The sequence below is a fragment of the Spermophilus citellus genome, assembly GCF_964194105.1.
Source record: "Spermophilus citellus genome assembly, chromosome: 3".
Lineage (NCBI taxonomy): Eukaryota > Metazoa > Chordata > Mammalia > Rodentia > Sciuridae > Spermophilus > Spermophilus citellus.
Genome location: NC_138184.1, coordinates 197,668,383 through 197,691,740, shown reverse-complemented (window position 1 = coordinate 197,691,740; position 23,358 = coordinate 197,668,383). Strand labels below are relative to the sequence as shown.

Sequence of the window (23,358 nt, the reverse complement as noted above, 5' to 3'; positions counted from 1 at the left end):
TAGTTGTTGTATGGGGAAACTCTGTTGTTTCATGTCTTTTCATTCTGATTTAAAGTATAAAGCTGAGCACACACACACAAATCTTATTTCAGGATGAAGGAAGGTACAAGAAGGTATTTTGACCCAGGGCTCACAATTCATCTACTCTTTGCACCAAATAAGAGTTTCCTCTTTCAGGCTGTGGTTAGTCCTGATATTTTTGTGGTGCATTGGGAAGGCTGGTACATATGCACATACAACTTAGCCACAGATCATGCTCAGAACCCCTAGCAGCTAAAAACTGTACATAGGTGGTCTTGATCTTCAGGACCCAGATTTGACAGGGTACAGTATAGAAGAACTCACATTCTTTTAAGTGTCCTCAAGGTTTTTTTTTTCTTAATATATTTTAGCATATCTTTGCTTTCCTTTGATTCCTTTGAGGTTTAAGGGTGGTCACTGGCAGAATTACACAAATAGAGTGTTCACAGCTCAGCAGTCCTTGGATCCACATTTGGGCTCTACGTGGGTGGCACAGGAGTACATGCCAATAAGAAGCCAAGACAGATCTGTTAACAGAAATTAAATGACTCAGGATAGAGCCCTGAAAGCTTCTATTAAATATGAAAGACTTAAAAATTGTAATAGTATAAAAAATGTTGATTTAAAAATTACCAGTAGTTTGAGTGTATTAATGTTTTCAAAAACATGTCTCTTTTCATATGTCCCTAAATTAGTATTTTTTTAATGCTTCTAAAGTTATAAGTCATGGTAGCCTTTAGACTTGAGTTTTACTTCACATTAGAATTTTTAAAATTGAAGAGAGCCTACACAAGCCAGAAACAAAGTCTATTTGTGTTCCTACTTTGGCAAAAACTGGTGACAAATTGGAAGATAAGGAAAATATCACTTAAAACATAGCTTATGAAATACCACTCACGCTTCTCAATTTACATCTTCCTATGGGATCTTATCAGTTATCTTGATGAAATCAAAATCAATTTCACTAAACTCAATCTAGATAGTTAATTAAATTTCCAGATTCCTAACTAGGGTAGTTCAATGATCTGTGTCCATCTCTCTGTTCTTTGGAAATATTGAGCTTTGTTGGCCTTACTATTAATAAATAGCCCACTCAAGGTTTTCACTCAAAATTCACAATTCACACTGCACACATGAAAAAGCATATACTTTCTTTGAACAAAATGTTTTTGATTCTAGTCTTTAGGATATCAGCTATTTCAGATTCTGTTTCTGTTTGGTTAGAGGTAGGATAAATGTCTGCATAGTCAGTGAAATAATTTTCAGTACTTTCTCTTACTGTTGAACATTGGAACTAACCTAGGTCAAGAACTGTCCCTCCAGTTACTTCCCACCTGGTTGTCAGGCCACCCATGTTGAGCAGCCACAGAGTCCAATTTCTATACCAAGGCAATATTTTCCTTTAGTAGTCGCCATATTGTACTAGAATTGGCATTAAATAAGGACCTCAGACATGGCTTTCCTGGGACATAGTTATATGTTCTTCCCTGCTTTATTGCCAGGATGATTATTCTCGGGGAAAAGTTATTTCCAAAGGGATTGTAAGAGACTTGCTGACTGCCAAAGGAGGGATTTTGAAAACGGCTGTGGTGCTGGAAGAAATGATCCTGACCACATGTGTTCCCTGAGATTGCACGGAGAGTAAAGCTCATAAAAGGAGGGCTTTTGGAGAGAGAAGAACTTTTTTCCTGTTTCTCCTTTTGCAAAGTGACAGGGATTGGCCCTGTGGAGATAAAGAACAGAGATTTAGGATGGAAAGTAGCATTCTCCACGAATCTCTGAGAGGCCAGTACTTTGCATCTGTAATTTAACAAGTGAGAGGATAACTGAGATGTTTTGGAGTCTGTATTGGATCTTGTGGGGTTGTATTAGAATAGTCAGTTAGTGAGTTATTGTCCATTTCATGCAGCTTCAGGTCTTATAAGACCTTCATGAAGAAGGGCAGGAATGAGGAAATTAAGGCACAGGCTATGTTTACCAAATACCTTCTTTGGGAGGACTGTTCCCACTGTGTCCTCTTGACTGCCCAGCCTTCCTAAGAGCCATGTAGGAAACAAGGACTGGTTGTTTTACTTTGTAGAAACACCCCCTTTTGGCATTTCTGTACATCAGTGATATACTCTCTGAAAGAGAAACTAAGAAAACTACCTCATTTACAATAGCCTCAAAAAAAAATAATTGGGACCAACTTAATGAAAAATGTGAAAGACCTCTACAATGAAAACTACAGAACACTAAAGAAAGAAATTAAAGAAGACCTTAGAGATGTAAAGATCTACCTTGTTCTTAGATAGGCAGAACTAATATTGTTAAAATGATAATACTACCAAAACACTATACAGATTTAATGCAATTCCAATCAAAATCCCAATGATATTTCTCATAGAAATAGAAAAAGCAGTCATGTAATTCATCTGTAAAAATAAGAGACCCAGAATAGCCACAGCAATACTTAGCAAGAAGAGTGAAGTGGATGGCATCGCTATATCAGACATTAAACTATACTACAGAGCAATAGTAACAATAACAGCATAGTATTGGCACCAAAATAGACTTGTAAACCAATGGTACAGAATAGAGAACACAGAGACAAATCCAATTATCTCATACTAGATGAAGGTGCCAAAAACATATATTGGAAAAAAGATAGCCTCTTCAACAAGTGGCGCTGGGAAAACTGGAAATCTATATTCAGCAAAATGAAATTAAGCCCTATCATTATGCACAAAACTCAATTCAAAGTGGATCAAGGACCTAGGAATTAGACCAGAGACCCTGCACCTAATAGAGGAAAAAGTAGGTCCAAATCTTCATCATGTGGGATTTGGCCCCCTATTTCCTTGACAAGATTCCTATAACACAAGAATTAAAATCAATAAATGGGATGGATTCAAACTAAAAAGCTTCTTCTTGACAAAAGAAACAGTGAAGTGAATTGAGAGCCTACAGAATGGGAGCAAATTTTTACCACATGAACACTAGATAGAGCACAAATCTCTAGGATATATAAAGTACTCAAAAAACTTAACACCAAAAGACAAATAACCCAACCAATAAATGGGACAAAGAACTGAACAGACACTTTCAGAAGATGATATATAATTAATCAACAATTATACAAAAAATGTTCAACATCTCTAAAAGTTAGAGAAATGCAAATCAAAACTACTCTAAGATTTCATCTCACTCCAGTCAGAATGGCAGCTATTAAGTACACAAACAACAATAAGTGTTGGTGATGAAGTGGGGGAAAAGGCACACTCATTCATTGCTAGTGGGACTGCGAATTGGTGCAACCGATCTGGAAAGCAATATGGATATTCTTTGGAAAACTTGGAATGGAACCACAATTTGTCTCAGCTATCCCACTCTTTGGTTTATAACCAAAGGAACTAAAAACAACATACATGGTGATGCAGCCACATCAATGTTTATAGCAGCACAATTCCTAATAGCTAAATTGTGGAACCAACCTAGATGCCTTTCAATAAATGAATGGATAAAGAAATTGTGGTATATATACACAATGAAATATTACTCGCATTGAAAGAGAATAAAATCATGGCATCTGGAGGTAAATGGATGGAGTTGGAGAATATTATGCTAAGCAAAGTAAGCCAATACCAAAAAACCAAAGGCTAAATGTTTTCTCTAATATGTGAATGCTGATCCATAATGGGGAGGGGGGAGCATGGGAAGAATGGAGAAACTTTAGATAGGGAAGATGGGAGGGAGGGGAAGGGAGGGGCATGGGGATAGAAAAGAAGGTGGAATGAGATGGATATCATTACCCTAAGTATAGGTATGAAAACACAAATGGTGTGACTCTACTTTATGTACAACCAGAGACACACATTGAAATGCATTCTATGAATTGAAATGCATTCTGCTATTATGTATAACAAATTAGAATAAATAAATTTAAAAAAAAGAAAAAAGAAATATCCCTTTTTTGGTACACTCATACATTGCAGGTGGGACAGCAAATTGGTGCAACCACTCTTGAAAGAAGTGTGGAGCTTCCTCAAAAAAGTAGGAATAGAACCACCATTTGATCTCATTATATTGATCCTTGGTATATATATCCAAAGAAGTTAAAAACAGCATACTACAGTGACACAGCCACATCGGTGTTTATAGCAGCTTAATTCACAACAGTTTAAGCTATAGAACCAACCTAGGTACTGCTTCAAAAGATGAATGGATAAAGAAAATGTGATATAGACACACAATGAAATATTAGTCATAAAAGAATAACTTTATGACATTTTCCAGTAAATGGATGGAACTGGGGACTACCATGCTAAGTGAAATAAGCCAAACCCCCAAAACAAAGATCAAATATTCTCTCTGATATGTAGATGCTGACAAAAAACAAGGGGGAGAGATAAGGGGAAGAACAGAAGTTCAGTGGATTAGACAAAGGGGAATAAAGAGAAGGGAATAAGAAAGACCGTGAAATGAATGGGACATAACTTTCCTGTGCTCACGTATGAATATACCACAATGAATCTTCACATCATGTACAACCATAGGACTGGGATCCTAATTAGAATAAGATGTACTCCATATTTGTATAAAATGTCAAAATATACTCTACTGTCATGTAGAGTAAAATTTTAAAAGAAATACCCCTTTTCCCTCATATTCCAGGAAAAATTGGGTAGTGGGTTACTTACTTTGATAACTCTTCTGGTTATCTGTGCTGTGTAACAAACTATTCCAAAACTTGGTAGCTTAAAATAGTACAGATATTTTTAAAGCTTTTATGGTTTTTATGGATATATATATATATATATATATATATATATATATATATATATTTTTTTTTTTTTTTCTTTTTGTATCACAAATTTTATTGTGGTAAAATGTACATTTTGTTTATCTGTTCATCTGTCTATCAATGATTGAGTTTCCACTTTTGGATCTTGTGAATAATGGATGCAATTTAAGAAGGGCTCAGCTAGGCTGTTCTGGCTCTGGCATTTCTCATCTGATTATAGTCAGTGGTTGGATCTAGAATAGGAGGAGGCTAGAAGCGCTGGGAGCTGACCCTACATCTCTCTCTTTATTCAGGTAGGACCTTTTCATATGGACACTCTGTGGGACTTCCTTTGGGCTTTGTTACAGCAAGTCAGACTCAGGGTGAGAGTTCTTTTTAAGGTGGCATCCTTGGGTTGTGCAGAAATGTTTCAGCAGACAGGTGGAAGTGTGCTGAGACTAGAACCTCAAAAATATGCAGCTTTGGCTTCACTGATTGGAAAGATTCTCTGCAGAACCCAGATAATCCCCTTCTACTCTCATTTTAAATAGACTTTATTCTTCAGAGCAGTTCTCATATATTCTTCACTCCTACGCATGTTTACTCTTCTCCCACCCCCAATCAAAATTCTGAACCATAGTGACAAATTTGTTATAATCAATGAACCAATATTGATACAAAATTATCCATTGTTCATATTGGGGCTCGCTCTTAGTGTTGTACATTCTGTGGGTTTTCACAAATGAATAATGACACGTGTTCATCACTATTGTACCACACAGAGAATTTCACGGCCCTAAATATCCTCTGTACTCCATTTAGGTTTCCCTTCTTCCCCTCCAACTCCTAGAAGAAACTGCTGATTTTTTTTTTTTACTATCTCTACAGTTTTGCCTTCTCCAGAATGTCATATAGCTGGAATCATAAAGAACTTACGCATTTCAGATTAGTTTCTTCCACTTAATAGTATGCATTCACTTTTCTTACATTTCGTTCCATGGTTTCATAGCTCATGTCTTTTTATTTAAGCATTCAAAACAAGTGTATTTGACCAAAAATATATAAGATGTCATAATTTTTTAAATTAAGTTTCTAAGTGGAAAAATAAAGGAATGACAGGCAATTTGCAAAAATTTAGAATGGATAACAATGTATAGCAAACGTTGCTTGACCATATCAACCAAAATAATATAAATACACAGCAGTTGCAATTTTGTTCACCTGTTGAGGAGCCGGCTCATTTCCTTTTTAGCACTAATTGATATTTTATTATTTGGATATACCATAGTTTACTTATTCATTTATCTACTGAAGTACACATTGGTTGCTTCCAAGTTTTGGCAATTATAAATAAAAGCTTCTATAAGCATGCATGTGCATATTTTTAAAATTTAATTTTATTTGTTCTTTATATATATACATATATATACACACATATATATGTGTATGTGTGTGTGTATATATATATACATATATATATATATGTATATATATATATATATATATATAGAAATGAGTGTTGAATTAATTTGGGTAAATATCAAGTGTGTAGTTGTATCATGTAAGGAGTATATTTAATTTTATAAGAAACTACCATACTGTCCTCCAAAGGCTATACCATTTTGTATTCCCTTTAGCAATAAATGAGATTTTCTGTTGTTGCATATTCTTGCCCACAGTAGGTGTTGACAGTGTTCTGAATTTTGGCCATTCTAAATTGGTATGAAGTGATATATCTCATTGTTATTTTAATTTGCATGTCTTTAATGACATTATGTGGATCATCTTTTTATATGCTTATTTGACATCTCTGAGTCTAGCTCTTCTGGAAATTAAAAGATTTGTTTTAGTTGTTTTAAGAGTTTTTTATTTTTATTTTTAGTTGTAGATAGAAACAATATCTTTATTTTATTTTTATGTGGTGCTGAGGATCGAACCCAGGGACTTGCACATGCTAGGCGAGCGTTCTACCACTGAGCCACAACCCCAGCCCCAAGAGTTTTTTAAAAAATATTTTGGATAACAGTCCTTTATCACATATGTCTTTTGCAAAAATTTTTCCCCTCTCTTATGACTTGTTTTCTCATTCCCTTGATAGTGTCTTTTCCAGAGCAGATATTTTAGATTGTAATGAAGTTCAGTTTATCAATTGTGTCTTTCAAAGATCATGCCTTTTGTGTTGTGGCCCAGTTATTAGACATGATATGTTTTTGGAGAACATATCATATGGCAGACCAGTGAACAAAAATTGATGTCGTCAGCTATTGGTTCATTGGTGAAAAGCATCGAATATATGCATTCACCTGGAAAAAAGTGACATTTATATCTGTGTTTGACAAAAATAAACACAAAGTGTGAAAGGACAAAGTTTTGCAGTCAGTGCTTATCTTGTGGAAACTACAACTTGTAACTCAAACACTAGTTGGTCAGGGTGGTATTCCATATCCATATTGTTAGTATATCCTTAAGCATTTACTGAAATAATCAGACAGAAACCATGTCTGTTGCATATGCTTCCTGAAGAGAAAAGAATGTGATATAATCTATGGTTAGAAATTGTGCTTCAGGAGTCTTTTTATTTTTAATATATTTATTTATTTATTTTTATGTTGTGTTGAGGATGGAACCCAGTGCCTTACATGTGTGAGGCAAGCACTCTACCACTGGACTACAGTCCCAGCCCCAGGAGTCTTATTTACCTATAAAATATCTGTTAAAATTAAAATTAATTAAAAAATTAATTACAGGCTAAGTTACTTTCATAAATAAAGCTGAAAATGTGAGGGTTCAAATGGAATAGAATTTTTATCTTCCTCCTATAACAGTTTAGAATTAATGAATGATACAGAGCATGAAGGCAGTTCTGCTACACAAAGTAATTCAGGGATTTGTGTTCCTTCTGTCTTGTTGCCATGTCATTCTCTAGGGTATTTTCATATATAAATCAATAAACAGTTGCCCCTAAGTTATTAGGTGACATATCTTTCACTGAAGATCATAGCAAGTTTTGTGGTGTGCTAATTTTGTGCTGGGCATTTTAATTTGGAACAAGGAAGAGGGGCGGGTGGGCAGGGGAGAGAGAGAGAGGAGAGAGAGAAAAAAAAAGTGCAAGTAAATTCCTCTTAAAAGGATTTGATGAAGAACTGGGACACTTTTGTTCCTACTCCATTAGGTGGAATTTAGTGATATGTTTCTGCCTAGATACAGGGAAGGCTGGAAAATGCAGCCTCTAGCTTGGCAGCCATATATTGGACTTACAAGTTAGAAGAAGTGATGATAGTAACAGTGGACAATAAATAGTCTTTGTCACAAAGCTACCATGGAGTTTCAGATTCTACTTAGAATTGTTGGTAGAGAGATGAAGCTCATGAAGTTGCTATGATTTCCTTGCTCTCCCTCTTCTCACCTGAGTCATTGCAACCACATCCGGTGTGGGTATCACTGGAGAACACCCAGAATATAGAAAGGGTCTGGCTGAGAGTTCAAAAGGGGAAGGAGCTGAAAAGCTGACCAGATCCAGATACATAAGGAAAAAAAAAGATATATATTTTGCTTGGAGATACTTCCATGAAAACACTTCATTATTGCTAGGGTTGAATAAGATATAAATCAATAAACACACATTTATTGAGCACCTAACATGTGCAAAGCTTTGCCTTGCAAACTCTGAGGCATTTAAAAAAAAAAGTATGAAATGATCCTTATTTCCAAAAAGCACAAAGCCAACTTTGGTACACTCAGTTATGAGAAGTTAAAGAGCAATGAGATCACAAAGTAATGACTTAACATTTAATTACCCATTATGATTTTTGCAACATAAGAGGGCCCTATGTCCAATTACTTATTGAAGCTCTTTATTATATGGTCTGTCTTATGCAAAAGACAGAAGAGCCAAAGCAACCATACTGAATGGCAAGGAGTCCTAAGAGCACATAGACTATAGAGATTGATAACCTCAGTCAGTCCAATCCATCTACCTCTGTATACCCCCATTCATGGCCCAATGAGTTCTATAGAGAGTACAATGGAGTTCAAAGATGGAGGACATGCCGGAGGTTGAAATCCTTTTAGGGAGTTTCTTGATGAAGTGAATTACACCTGTCACTAAAGGATGGATAAAGTGGAGAAAAGCTGGTAGGGCTTAATAGCAAGAGGGGGAAAAAAAGAGGTATCTCCTAGGACTGACTACTTATGCCACATGACTGAACTAAAAGGTTATGCAGGAATAAAATAGGAGGAACAAGGGCTGGGATCGAATCATAAAGGACTCTGAATACCCATCAAGAGACCTTCTGAATGTGCTGCCTATTGTGGGAAAGGACAGGGTGAACCTGGCTGCAAATGTTTTTAAATAACACACCATATCTAGACAATGAAGAAACACCATTTTACAACGTTAGAATTTAAATGTTAAATGGAAGTTGCTAATCACAGTGGTTTCTTCTAAAACCTGGGGCATCCACAAAAGTTCCATTTGAAGATCTATAGTTAGCTAGCTAAGCATTTTTATAGACTTTGGTCTTTTGAGTGTTTGATCAGTTTTTGTTTATTCTGTCTGATGAGGCTGGTCTCACACAGCCCTCCTTGGTGTCTTCAGAAGGGAAAGAGCCATTACTCATTGCTGCCTCCCCAGTCCTGTCCCTGCCTCAGAGGAGTATGGGGGCTGCTCTACTAGTGCCAGTACTGGGAACAAAGTTCTGAAAAGATGGGCACAAAGCTTATATATTTATGTTTTTATGGCTGAAGGCTGTTGCCCCTAAGTTATTAGGTGACATTTCTTTCACTGAAGATCATAGCAAACTGATAAAAGTGCCTATTTAGAGCCAAGTGCTTGCCTGTAATCCCAGTAACTTGGGAGGCTGAGGTAGAAACCAGGTTGAGGCCAGCCTAAGCAATTTAGTGAGACTGCCTCAAAATTAGTTGGGTGTTGGTGGGGAAAGGGCTGGGGGTGCAGCACATTTGCCTAGCTTGTGCCAGACCATGGATTCAAACCCCAGTACCATGAGAAACCTGCATTACTAGCACCCTTCCTTAGGTCAATAGAGAGAATTTAGTGAGATATTTGTTTAATAAAAACATGTGATGCATGTTAGCAGAACATTCCCAAGACCAAGCACAGTACTTGGTACAGAGATGATTCTTACTAAATTATGCCAAATGATTGAACTAAGTAATCTGAAACAAATGCCAACAAGAATAATCTTTAATATATTTCTGCTTATAATCTAGTCTTTTCATTTGTTTGAAAAGACCCAGAAAAATTGTAAGGGCCTAGGGTAAAAAGAAAAGTATAAAGAAAACATAAAAAAAACACATCCAATTTAACTTTCCAGTGAACATTTAGGTGTATTTCTTCCAATCGTTCTTTCTATTTCTGTCTTAGTTCATGCATGAATTTTAATGTATTTATACCAAGTACATAACTGGGAGAGTAGAAGCATAAATTAAAGAATGCTACATGGATTTTCTGAGTTTTCTTCTCTGCTATATAAATAGAGAGATGCAAATATATAACTATATCTTATGTGATTATGAGCTTAATTACACACATTGGGAGCTGGTTGTACCAACTCACATGCTTCATATTATGCATATACTCCTTTTGCTCTCAATTGAGCAGCATACAATTAAGACCTCATTAATACTAAACTAAAACAAAACAAAATCCAAAAGGTAGATAAAAACACAAATTTCTGAAACCATTTGGCGTACTCATTTACACAGATGTGTTTGCCACTTGTCAACCCTAGCTTTCTTCTCTGAGGATTTAACAAAAGGAAGAGAAAAATTAAGGATTTATATGTTGCCTCTTGTTGGTTATTTTACTAGCACAGGATTTCAGCAGCCACTGAAATTGGTTTATAGAGGAGCCTCCAGTCCAGAGATCTATGGTGAAGATAACACTTGAGCCAGAAAAATATTTTAATACACTGGCATTATATAATTGGACACTATCCTTGTTTTTCATAAGCCTTGGAAAGCTGTCCACACACTTGGAGAAGTTGTTTAGAGTAACCCTCCACAACCTGTCAATGTTAGGTAAAATAATGGGCTTTTCTTCAACATGATATTAGGGGATTTGTATGAAGGGCCTCTATTGTGCAGTTGAGATGTTTTCCTCTTCTGTTTATTCTACTTTCCTATCTAGCTGCACAGGAGGTACAGTTAGGAGGAAAGGGGGGAGGCTGGTATGTGCTCTGTCAACCCTTCACCACAAACCCAGCTGCCAAAGCTGAAGCAGCCACACAGAGAGCTAAGGAAACTTAAAAAACTTAATTAAGGGGAAAAAAGCAAACAAAATAATACTATAGTGAATTTACTCAGTGCTGTAGCCTTGCCAGGGAAACCACAGAGTCTGCATTTATATGTTTCTTATATAAGACATATCTAATTAAAACAGGAGACGGGACAACAAGCTTTCTTCTAAGTTCATTTAAATACATGTTTATGTTGTGTTTAAATTCCCTGTGGGGTAATGTAATGACAATCCAAAGGCATAAAAGCAATTTGATTAGGCAGCTAGACCCTTCAAGAATACTTTTAGCCTTAAGTACTTAAGATTCAATCACCCTGCTATACCCAATACAAAAGTTATCTCTCCAGGTTGGGCAAGCCCCCAGACTTGCAGACCTAGTTCCCAAGTCTGGGCTGATTGACTTTCACCTTTGCAGACTCTTTTCTCTACTGCCTTAGTGTTGTAATTAAAAGACTATTCTTGAGCTTTATTTTTGGTCCACTCTTCAATGATTTTAAATGAAGCTTCAATGGGCAAAATTTTGGTTACTTAAAAATCACCTAAAACCTCCACATTATATACATATAAATAATATGAAGGTAAAGTTGGGGGAAACAACATGTCACTCTGTTAGTTTATTTATGGATTATGTTTTAGAACTGTCCTTATTAAAAATTGATCTACAGTCCTGAAGCATCAGCATCACCTAGGAGCTGGTTAGACATGCAGGATCTCAGGCCCCCTCTTGGACTAATTGAAGCTGCACTTGTATTTTAACAAGATAATCAGATGACTAGTGAGATTGTTAAAACATCAATTTAGGCTAAAGTCCTTCTGGACAAATCATTCTTCCATCAGGCCCATCTTAAGATATTCTGATATATTAAGATATTCCAATAGGAGCACTATGGGAATCATTCCATGTGCTCAGGTTAGTTTTTTTTTCCCCTTGGAATTCCGATTTCCCTTTATGATCTGATAAATACCTTAGGAGATTGATAAGTAGAATAAAAACAATCACAGCATAAATTTTTAAGCCTCTTCTTTATGTCTAAGTTGAACTTATAATGGTTATGGACTATGACTAGGTATATTTAAAAGTGAGTTAATTTTATACTTATGTACATATTTTATGTATTTAAATGGATATAAATGAACAAAAACTTTCTTTAATAATGTGTACCTTTACATGGCAACATAGATAGATTCTCTATAGAAAGTTTCTTCTGCCAGAGTAATTGAAAGGGTTGTAATTCCATTCTATGTTCATAAAGGAAGAATGCACCTGTCTTCTTCCCCACTGTTTTTCAACATAGATCCTATTTGACCTAACTTTGAAATGTATTTTCCATCACTGGCTGCATATGTTATGACATTCTTGCATTTTAAAACAGTCTCAAAAAGAACTTTATTGTACTACTCACAAGTTCATTTCAAATCCAGTTAAATAAAATTGTTAAATTAAAATTATTTTGTGATATTTTTCCCTAAAATTCAAAGACCTTATGTGCTAATATGTTTGTGAAGAAATCCTATAACCATTTGTTGCCAGAGTCTTATTTATAGAGGGAGAATAAATACTTATTTGTTACTTTTAGTGCAGCCCTACAAATAATTTTTAAGAAGTTACTCTTTCAGAATAATGTAGTTTCTAGGTTTATCAGGCCTTACTCTTTATTTCATAAGTAAATAATCTCCTTTTCTTATCATCTTGTCTACAGAATAGTACAGATAAACTAAATACCATTTTTTTCACTTGTCAGTCATATTCAGTCTAATTCAGTATGAGTAATAGTAATTTAAAGGCTTTCACAGGACAAGTCCAAGACAAAAAAAAAGTTACATGATTGATGCTGAGACTCTATCAGATACTACAGGATGTATCTTAAATCAGTAAGCTCAGCATGGATTTACAAGAGATTATTATTTTAAGAACAACTCTTGCTGGGCACAGTGGCACATGCCTGTAATACCAGTGACTTGGGAGGCTGAAGCAGGAGGATTGAAAGTTTAAAGCTAGCCCCAGCAATTTAGTGAGGCCCTAAGCAACATAGTAAAAACTTGTCTCAAAATAAAAACTAAAAGGGCTAAGATGTGGCTCAGTGGATAAGCATCCCTTGGTTTAATCCCTGGTACAAAACAAAAACAACAACAATAACAACAAAAATCCCCAACCAACCAACCAAACAAACAAATAAACAAAAAACCTTTTCTTGTTACTCAAAGGGAAACCTTCATGCTTTTGTATAGTAGGGGGCTTGGGTATAATCTCTGACTTAAGAATATAAATAGTTAAGCGACATCAGTAACATGGCAGAATAGGAGCTTTCCATAGTCATCTCCCTGGAGAAGCATTAAAATTTAACAACTACTCATGAATGAAATTATCTTTGTTGGAATCTGGAATAGCAGAGAAGTTCCAGAACATTATTGAAGCAAAAACAAAAACAACAAAACAAACAACCCCCCCCCAACAAAATAAAAACAAGAATAGGCATAAAGAAAGAGTTAAAAGAACAGTTTCACTTTATCCATGTCACTTTGCCACCAAGGTGCCAATGCCTTGGTTCATGATTCCTCCCATAGAAGAAAGGGAGAGTACAAGAAGTACCCAGCTTCCCCAGCCATGGGGGATGCTGTCAAGGACCCACTTTTTTTCTCACCATACTCAGAAAATTGAAGTGATAGGCACTGCTGAGTGGTTGGACAAGGCTGGAAATAGAAAAGAAAGACTGTGGATTCTACTAACCACTCTGTGGACTCCATTGCAAAGACTGCCAGTGAGCCACTGGGATGTTTTGTTTGTGGAACTCCCTCCCTAATTGGTCCATGGGTACCTCCCAAATGATCAATGCACCATACTTTCTTCCAGTCTGGCTGCTGAACATGCCTCATAGATAGTGAGTGCAAGTACCCTGTAAGATAGCTAGTTCAACTCTGTGTGATTGGGAAAAGACACATGAACTTGAGCAGTTTAGGACACTGCCCTCAGGAAAGCAAGCAGGAGACTCTAAATACCTGGCATGTTTTTGCTAGATCAAGAGAAGGCATACAATCTTAAGAATTCTCCCCAGGCTTGCAGCTGGAGCCAGCATGGTGGCCGAGCGCTAGACCAAGTTGTCCCAGAACCTGCTGCGCATGAAGTTCATGCAAAGGGGACTGTACTCGGAAACCAAGAAACAACCAGAAGAAGAAGAAAAAAATATCATCAGTGAAGAGCACTGGTACTTGGATTTGCCAAAGCGCAAAGAGAAAGAGAATGTCATAATAGAGGAGCAGAGCTTCTTGTTAGGTGAAGATCTTCTGTATGGAAGAATGTAATTCAGAGGATTTAATCCTGAAGTTGAGAAATTGATGCTTCAGATGAATGCTAAGAACAAAGCAGAAGATGAAGATGAAGATGTAATAGTAGATCTTGATGTTTCAGATGAGGAAATGGCTAGAAGATATGAGACCTTGGTGGGGACAATTGGAAAAAAAATTGCCAAGAAAAGAGACCGTGCCAATTATGAAGAAGATAAAAATGGATACATAAAACCAGTTAAAGCAAAGAAGATGTTCTTAAAGCCCCACGATTAAAAATGATGCCTTAAAATATGTCTTGGGGTGACCGTAAAAACAGACTTTGGAGCCCATCCCAGTGGCATCTTTTAGCTATTAATACTTGATATTTATTTGTAAAGAGATGTGTAATTTTAGAAATAGACTGTGTTTGAAACAGATGTGTAATGGATGTTATACATCCATTACACATCTGTTTCAAACACATGTTATACATCCATTACATCAGGTTCGTCAAAAGCAGAAGTTGAGCCTGAATCTTACAGATGTACATAGGCACAATGTTGCTTCCTAAAGATTTTACCTCAGTTCTTTTTATATAGCTCTCCAGTCACTGACCTTGAATGGTTTCCTATATATTAATGCAAGTGTTTAAATTGCCTTTAAGATTATATTTTACTTGAAATTATTAGTCATATAATCATGTCCAGCCAATTCATACATTTATTTTGGAGTCAAATGTCATAGGAATTTATTATATGTACATTCACCAAGAGCAAACACGCCTCTCCAACCTGAAGTATTTTCATGCTACCAGGTCTATCACTTTATGGTATTGTTTTTTATTTAAGGCATTTAATTTTTTTAAAATATTTTGTAATAAACATCTGTTTACACACATACACACAAACACAGACACACACAAAATAAATAAATAAAAGAATTCTCCCTAGAAGGGAACAAGAGGTGTGGAGCAAGTACATACATAAAAAAGGTCTTAGAGAGCCTTAGAATTCCTAGTCAGGCTGTTTGGTGAAGGCATTTCTATCCCAAAGCAAATCAATAAGAACTGGTGTGGGACTGTACTAGGCACTGGATGTGAAATAGTTAACAATCATAATCAGCTTTCATTGAACCTGTTGTCAATGGGGAAAAAATGTAAAAAAAAAAAAAGTAAATAAATGAATAAACAGTAAAAAAAAAAAATTGGCTCTTTTCGACATAGATTGGCCACAACCAAAAGCCCTAGCTAACTCACACCAAATGGAAGATCATCACATATTCTAACTTCCATTACTTTATGGTTATTTTTTATGTTTTGGAGTGTGTAAATATTTAGTTTTACTTTTTAATTGAAAATACTTTTGGGCTAGGGATGTGGCTCAAGCGGTAGCGCGCTTGCCTGGCATGCGTGTGGCCCGGGTTCGATCCTCAGCACCACATACAAACAAAGATGTTGTGTCCGCCGATAAATAAAAGAAATAAATATTAAAATTCTCTTTCAAAAAAAAGAAAATACTTTTATAAACAAACTATTTTTACTCACAAATATTTGTTGAAATATACTAAGTGTAGACTCTATGCTAGCTCTTAAGTATATTTATGACAATTCTATCCTATTTCACCTGCTTGAAGTAGAAAACATGTTCATGTTTTCCTCTCTTTATAATAATTATAACCACATCACATGCACACACACACAGCATTAAAAAAATCAAAACAGTGTAATTAAATAAGAAAAATCCTCTCCCATTTCACCATCTTCCTTACCAATTACAGAGGAACTTATTTTTTACTTTCTTTCTTTTCTTTTACTATTTATGGTAAACTCCATAATTCTAAATAAGATACTACAATTCATATGGATTGATTTATCAGTGTAGATTATAATTTTGCCTTCATGTTAAAAGATAATAAATGTAGTTTATTTGTAAAAAAAAAAAAGAACCCGCGTGGGTGATTATTTCTTCAAATGTAAAAATATTAGACTACAAGGAACATGAAATATTAGAAATATTAGACTACAAGGAACATGAAAAGCCAAGGAAACATAAAACCCTGAAAAAAACATAAAACCCTGAAAAAACACAATGATATTCAAGGACTTGACTTCAAATAAATGGAGATAAATACATTATCTAAGAAAGAATTCAAAATAATTGTTTAAAGGATTCTCAAGAAGCTACAAGAGAACACAGATAACACAATGAAATCAGAAAAAAATACATAAACAAATTGAGAAGTACAATAAAGAGACAGGATAAAAAAGAACCAAACAAAAGTTCTAGAGCTAAAGAATATGATGAACGAAATGAAAATAAAATAGAGATCATGAACAGAGGTTTGATCAAGCAGAAGAATCTGAAATTAAAGACAAGTCATTTTAAAATATCCTGTAAGAAAAAAAGTATAATAAAGATGAAAGAAGAAAGCCCACAGGAGTTTTGAGACACTATCAAGAGAGCTAATATTTGTTTTATGGGAATTCCAGAAGAGGGAAGGGAAGGCAAGGGACAGAGAGCTGATTTAGAAAAATAATGGCTGAAAACTTGCCAAAATTAAAGAGAGATACAAGCATGTAGGTACATGAAATTAAAAAGTCTTTTATCAGGTTCAATCCAAAGAAAACTTTACCAAGACATATTATAATTAAACTGTCAAAAATCAAAGACAAAGAATTTTGAAAGTAGCAAGAGCAAAGAGATTTATTGCACACCAGGCAATAAGGCCATCAGCATGATTTCTCAGCAGATGCTGCAGTTTAGGAGACTGGGTTGATGTATTCAAATACTGGGGAAAAAATAAATTTCTAACCAGGAATATTTTGTCAGGAAAATCTGTCCTTCAGAAATTACTTATAGAAATAAAATCTTTCCCAAAAGAAAAATGGAGGGAGCTCATCATCACTAGACTTGCCTTGCAAGAAATGATAAAGGGAGTTATTTAAACTGAAATGAAAGAAAGTTAGTTAATAACATGAAACCATATGAAAGCATAAAATTTAATGGTAAAGGTAAGTATGTAGTCAAATTCAGAATACTCAACACTGGAATAAAGTATATATATATATATATATATATTACTTATAACTCTTATAAAGGTTACAAGATAAAAATAAATATAACAGAGTAATTTATTCTTAGTTATACAGTATAAAAAGATGTAAATTGTGACCTCAAAAACATAAATTATGGGAATATAAAATTGTAGTTTTTTATATATAATCAAGGTGAAGTTGCTATTGATTTAAAATAGACCATTGTTATGGTTTGGACATGAAGTGTCCCCTCAAAGCTCATGTGTGAGACAATGCATGAAGGTTTGGAGGAGAAATGATTGGGTTATAGCCTCAACCTAATCAGTGAATTAATCCCTGATGGGATGACTGGAGGCAGGTGGGATGTGGCTAGAAGAAGTGGCTCATTGGGGGCATGGATATGGGGTATATATTTTGTATCTGGAGAGTGGAGTCTTTCTCTCTCTGCTTTCTGATCCTAATGTGAGCTGCTTCCCTCCGCCACACTCTTCCACCATGATGTTCTGTCTCACCTCCAGGCCCAAGGAATGGAGCCAGCCTTCTATGGGCTAAGATCTCTGAAACCATGAGCCTTCAAATAAACTTTTCTTCCCTAAAATTATTCTGGTCAGATCTTATAGTCACAGCAGCAAAAAAGCTGACTAAAACAACCATTATAATTATAACATGTTTTACATAACCTTAGAGTAACTATAAAGCAAAAACTTATAGCAAATACACAAAGATAAGGAGAAAGGAAGAAAAGCATACTACCATAAAAAATCATCAAATCACAAAGGAAGACAGCAAAGGAGGAAAAAAAAATGAATCTACAGAACAGCTAGAATATAACAAAATGGCAATAGTAAGCCTTGTCTACCAATAATTACCTTGAATTAAATGAATTGAGTTACCCAATAAAAAGACAGAGAGTAAATGGGTGGATAAAACCATAAGAACCAACTAGTTGCCTAGAAGAGGCTCAACTTCAGCTTTAAATATGTACATGGGCAGAGAGGTGAAGGGATGGCAAGACATTCTATACTAATAGAAACAAAAGCTAGAAAGGGAAAATACACATGTAATCAGATAAAACAGACTTCAAGACAAACATTATAACAATAATCAAAGAAGGTGACTATGTAATAATAAAAGTGACAATTCATCAAGAGAATATAACAATTATAAGTATATATGCACCCAATAACAGAGCACCTAAGTATATAAAGCAAGTATTAACCAAAGGGAGAAAAATACAGTGATACAACAATAAAAGGAGACATTAATATCTCACTTTCAAGAATAAATAGATCATTCAATAAAGATTTTTTTTTGCAGTATCAAGGATTGAACCCAGGGGCACTCTACCACTGATCTACAAATCCCAGTCCCTTTTATTTTTTATTTTGAGATAGGGTCTCACTATGTTGCTAAGGCTGGCCTTGAATTTAAGATTCTCATGCCTTATTCTCACAAGTAGCTGGGATTATAGGCACATACCATTCCACGATGCCAAAATATTGGTCTTGAATAACACTGTAGACCAAATGGACATAACAGACATAATGGAACATTCTATTTAGCAACAATAGAATACATATTATTTAGGCTGGGGTTGTGGCTCAGTGGTAGAATGCTTGCCTAGCATGTGTGAAGCACTGGGTTCAAGTCTCAGCACAAATAAAAATAAATTAAATAAAGGTATTGTGTCCATCTACAACTAAAAATATATTTTTTAAAAAAGAATACATATTATTTGCAAGTACACATAGAACATTATACAAGATAGATTATATATTAGGCCACAAAACAAGACTAACAAATTTATGAAGATTGAAATCATACCAGGGATGTTTTCTAACCACAATTTTTGAAATTTAAAATCAATAACAGAAGGAAAATTGGAAAATTCATAAATTTGTAGAAATTAAAAAACACACTTCTGAACAGCCAATGGGTAAAATAAAAAATTTAAAGGAAAATTTAAAAAAAATCTTCATACAAATAAAATTGAAAACAACATATCAAAACTTATGAGATGTAGGAAAAGTTCTTCTAAGAGAAAACTTTACATGGAGAAATAATTACATAAGAAAAAAGATACATCTCAAATAAACAGTCTAACTTTACTCCTTAAGGCAGTGGGAAAAGCAAAAAAATATTACTAATCCAAAGTAGAAAAATAAAATAGAAAAAATAGAGTAGAAAAAATAAAATAGAGAATAGAAAAACAATAGAAAAGATCACATGTTGTTATTTTTCCTTTTTCTTTTTCCTTTGTTTTTGCAGTGCTGAGGATCAAAACCAGGTCTTCATGCATGGTAGACCAGTTCTCTACCACTGAGCTATACCCCAATGCAGAAGTCGGTTACTGAAAGAAATAAAATTGAAAAACACTTAGCTAGACAAACTAAGGAAAAGTAAAGAAGTCTGAAATCAATAAAATCAGAAATGAAAGAGAAGACATTAGAACTGATATCACTGAAATACAAAAGCTCATTAGTAGCTATTATAAATAATCATATGCCAAATATGGATAAACTAGAAGAAAGAGATAAATTCTTAGAACAAACTACCATCACTGAATCATGAAAAAATGGAAATCTGAACAGACCAATAATGAGCAGGGAGATCAAATCAGAAATACAAAACTTCCCAAGAAAGAAAAGCCCAAGACCTGATGGTTTCACTAATAAATTTTACCATCTAATGAAGAACTAATACCAGTATCTCTAAAATTCTCTCCCAAAAATTGTAGATGAAGGAATGCTTCCCAATGTGTTGTATGAGGCCAACATTGCCTTGTACCTCAGCCAGACAAGAGTACCACCACATGAAAAGGAAACTATCAGCTGATATCTTTTTTTTTTAAGAAAGAGGGGGGGGGGAGAGAGAGAGAGAGAGAGAGAGAGAGAGAGAGAGAGAGAGAGAGAGAGAGAGAATTTTTTAATATTTATTTTTCAGTTTTTGGTGGACACAACATCTTTATTTTATTTTATGTGGTGCTGAGGATTGAACCCAGCGCCCCGCACATGCCAGGTGAGCATGTTACCACTTGAGTCACATCCCCAGCCCCCTTTTAAAAAATATTTATTTTTTAATTGTAGTTGGACACAATACCTTTATTTATTTGTTTTTATGTGGTGCCGAGGATTGAACCCAGGGCCTTGTATATGCTAGGTGAGTGCTCTACTGCTGAGCCACAACCCCAGCCCCCCAAGCTGATATCTTTTATGATTATCAGTGCAATTTTCCTCAACAAAGGGATAGCAAAGTGAATTGAACAGCACATTAAAAGGGTCATACACCATGGTCAGATGAGATTTATTTTTTATATATGAAATCAATAAATGTGATTAACCACATTAATAGAATGGAGGATAAAATCATATGATCATCTCAATAGATCTAGAAAAAGCATTTGACACAATTCAATGTCCTTTTATGTAAAACTCAACGAATTATATAAGGAATATACTTCAACACCATGATCACATGTGACATGCCCATAGTTAATGCCATTCTCAAGGATGTAAAATTGAAAACTTTTCTAAGATCAAAAGTAAGACAATGATGCTCATTCTTGCCTTTTTTAAAAAAATTAAATACTAGAAGTTCTAGCCAGAGCACTCAGGCAAGATAAAGATACATAAGGCATCCAAATAGGAATGGAAAAAATAAAATTGTATGCAGAAGGCATAATCTGACATCTTATAAACCCTAAAGTCTCCACAAAACAATCATCAGAAGTAATAAACAAATTGAAAAAAGTCAGGATATAAAAACTAGTTGTGTTTTATGCACTAACAACAAACCATTCAAAAAAGGAAAATGACAAATAAAATTCTTAAGAATAAACTTTTGAGGAAATAAATAAGTCTTATCCGCTGAAAACTATAGAACACTGATCAGAAAATTGAAGAAGGCACAAGTAAATGAAAGATAACCTATATTAATGGAAGAATCACTATTGTAAAAAATGTTCATACTACCAAAAGCAATCTACAGGATCAATGTAATCCCTATCAAAATTCCAATGGCACTTTCCAAAGAGATAGAAAAAATTTCTAAAATTGTATGAAACCATAAAATACCATAACACCCCAAACAACCTTAAACAAAAACAACAAAGCTGGAGCATCACACCTCCTGATTCAGATTATATTACAAAGCTATGATAATCAAAACAGTGTAGAACTTGAATTAAAAACAGACATACAGATTGATGGAACAGAATAGAAACCCAGAAATTAATTGAAACATATGGTCAGCTGATTCTGGAATACTTGCACTGTGGACACCACGTGGGAAAACTGGACATTCACATGAAAAGAGAAAGGAAGAAAAGAAGGAAGGAAGGAAGGAAGGAAGGAAGGAAGGAAGGAAGGAAGGAAGGAAGGAAGGCCTCTTATACCACACACAAAAATCAACTTAAATAGGTTGAAGATTCAAGCATGAGATCTGGCAGCATAACTACTGTCATGTGAAACTAGAAAAAGCTTCATGACCTTGGTCTTGACAATGATTTTTTTGGATATGATATCAAAAGCACAGAAAACAAAACCAAAAATAAACAAATAGGACTATAGAAAACTAAAATATTCCCACACAGCAAAGGGAACAACCAACAAAATAAAAAGGCAACCTTCAAAATGGGAGGAAATATTTGCAAAGGCGTTATTATATCCACACTACCTAAGTAACTCATACAATTCAGTAGTAAACCACAATAAAGGTGGGGAAGGGAAGAAGATAAGTTCAGTAGATTAGACAACATGGAACAAAAGGAAGAGAGTGGGGATAAGAATAGGAAAGACACTAGAATAAGTCTAATATGATTTTCTTATGCATACATATGAAAATACCTAAGCGAATCCCACCATTGTGCCCATCCACAAGAATAGCGTCCTAATTAGAATAAGATATATTCCATGCTTGTATAATTTTATCAAAATGGATTCTACTGTCATGTGTAACTAAGAAGAACCAATAAAAAGTATGGTTAAATGTCTATTATAGTAACTTGCTTCTGGGGAAGAAAAAGTTGTGTGGGAAAGAAAACAGTTTTCTTGGGATGATGTAAATATTCTGTGCTTAAAAGCAGTGAAGGTTTTTATGAGTATATTTGCCAAAACTGTACAGTCAATATTTGTGCCATTCAATACATGTACATATGACCATACCAAAAAATAAATATGTAAGGAGTGGGGCTGGTCTAGGTTGGGAAATAGGTAGAAGCATAGAAGAAATAAAATGGCAAGTAATAAGCAGATGTTGAATATAGATAACTGGTATATTGTAATATTCACTTTCCATACATTTACAATTATGTAATAAAACATTTGTATAAAAAACCCAGCCAAGTAAAAAATAGGCAAATGATCTAACTATACATTTTCCAAAGAAAATAAGCTGTTCAAAATCAAAACCATAATGTTAGGATGGCTGTTATTAATAAAAGGCAAATGTCAACAACTGTTGACAAGGATGTGGAAAAAAGGGAACCTTTGTACATTGTTGGTAGGAGTGTAAATTAATATACCCACTATAGAAACAGTATGAAGATGCTTCAAAAATAGAAACTAGAACTACCATATGCTCTAGAAATTTTACTTATGGGCATATGTCTTTTAGTGTCAGGTTGCTGTGACAAAGTATCTGAGAAAATCAACTTAGAGGATAACACATATTTTGGCTCACAATTTTAGAGTCTTCCGTCCATGGTTACTTGGCCTGGTGGCTTTTGGACCTATTGTGAGGCAGTCTATTGTGGTTGAAGAAAGCTGCTCAGCTCTTGGTAACCAGGAAATAAAAGAGAGAGGAAGGGCCCAGGGACCCAACATACCATCAAAGGTTTACCTGGGGGGCCTTCCTCCCACCTCCTAATTGTACCACATGTTGGCAACCAAGCCTTTAACATATGATCTTTGAGGGACATTTCAGATCCAAGCCATACCAATATTCAAAAGATATAAATCACTAACTTGGAAATACAGCTCTACTCCACGTCAATTGTGGTATTATACAAAATAGCCAAGATAT

At 34.9% G+C, this 23,358-nt stretch overlaps 1 pseudogene across 1 annotated transcript; it reads left to right on the top strand.

The window, feature by feature from the left end:
* Positions 1 to 14,111: 14,111 nt before the first annotated feature.
* LOC308645213 (M-phase phosphoprotein 6-like) lies at positions 14,112 to 14,597 on the top strand (annotated as a pseudogene). Its single transcript has one exon. The product of its transcript is annotated as an M-phase phosphoprotein 6-like (transcript).
* The last annotated feature ends 8,761 nt before the right edge of the window (positions 14,598 to 23,358 follow it).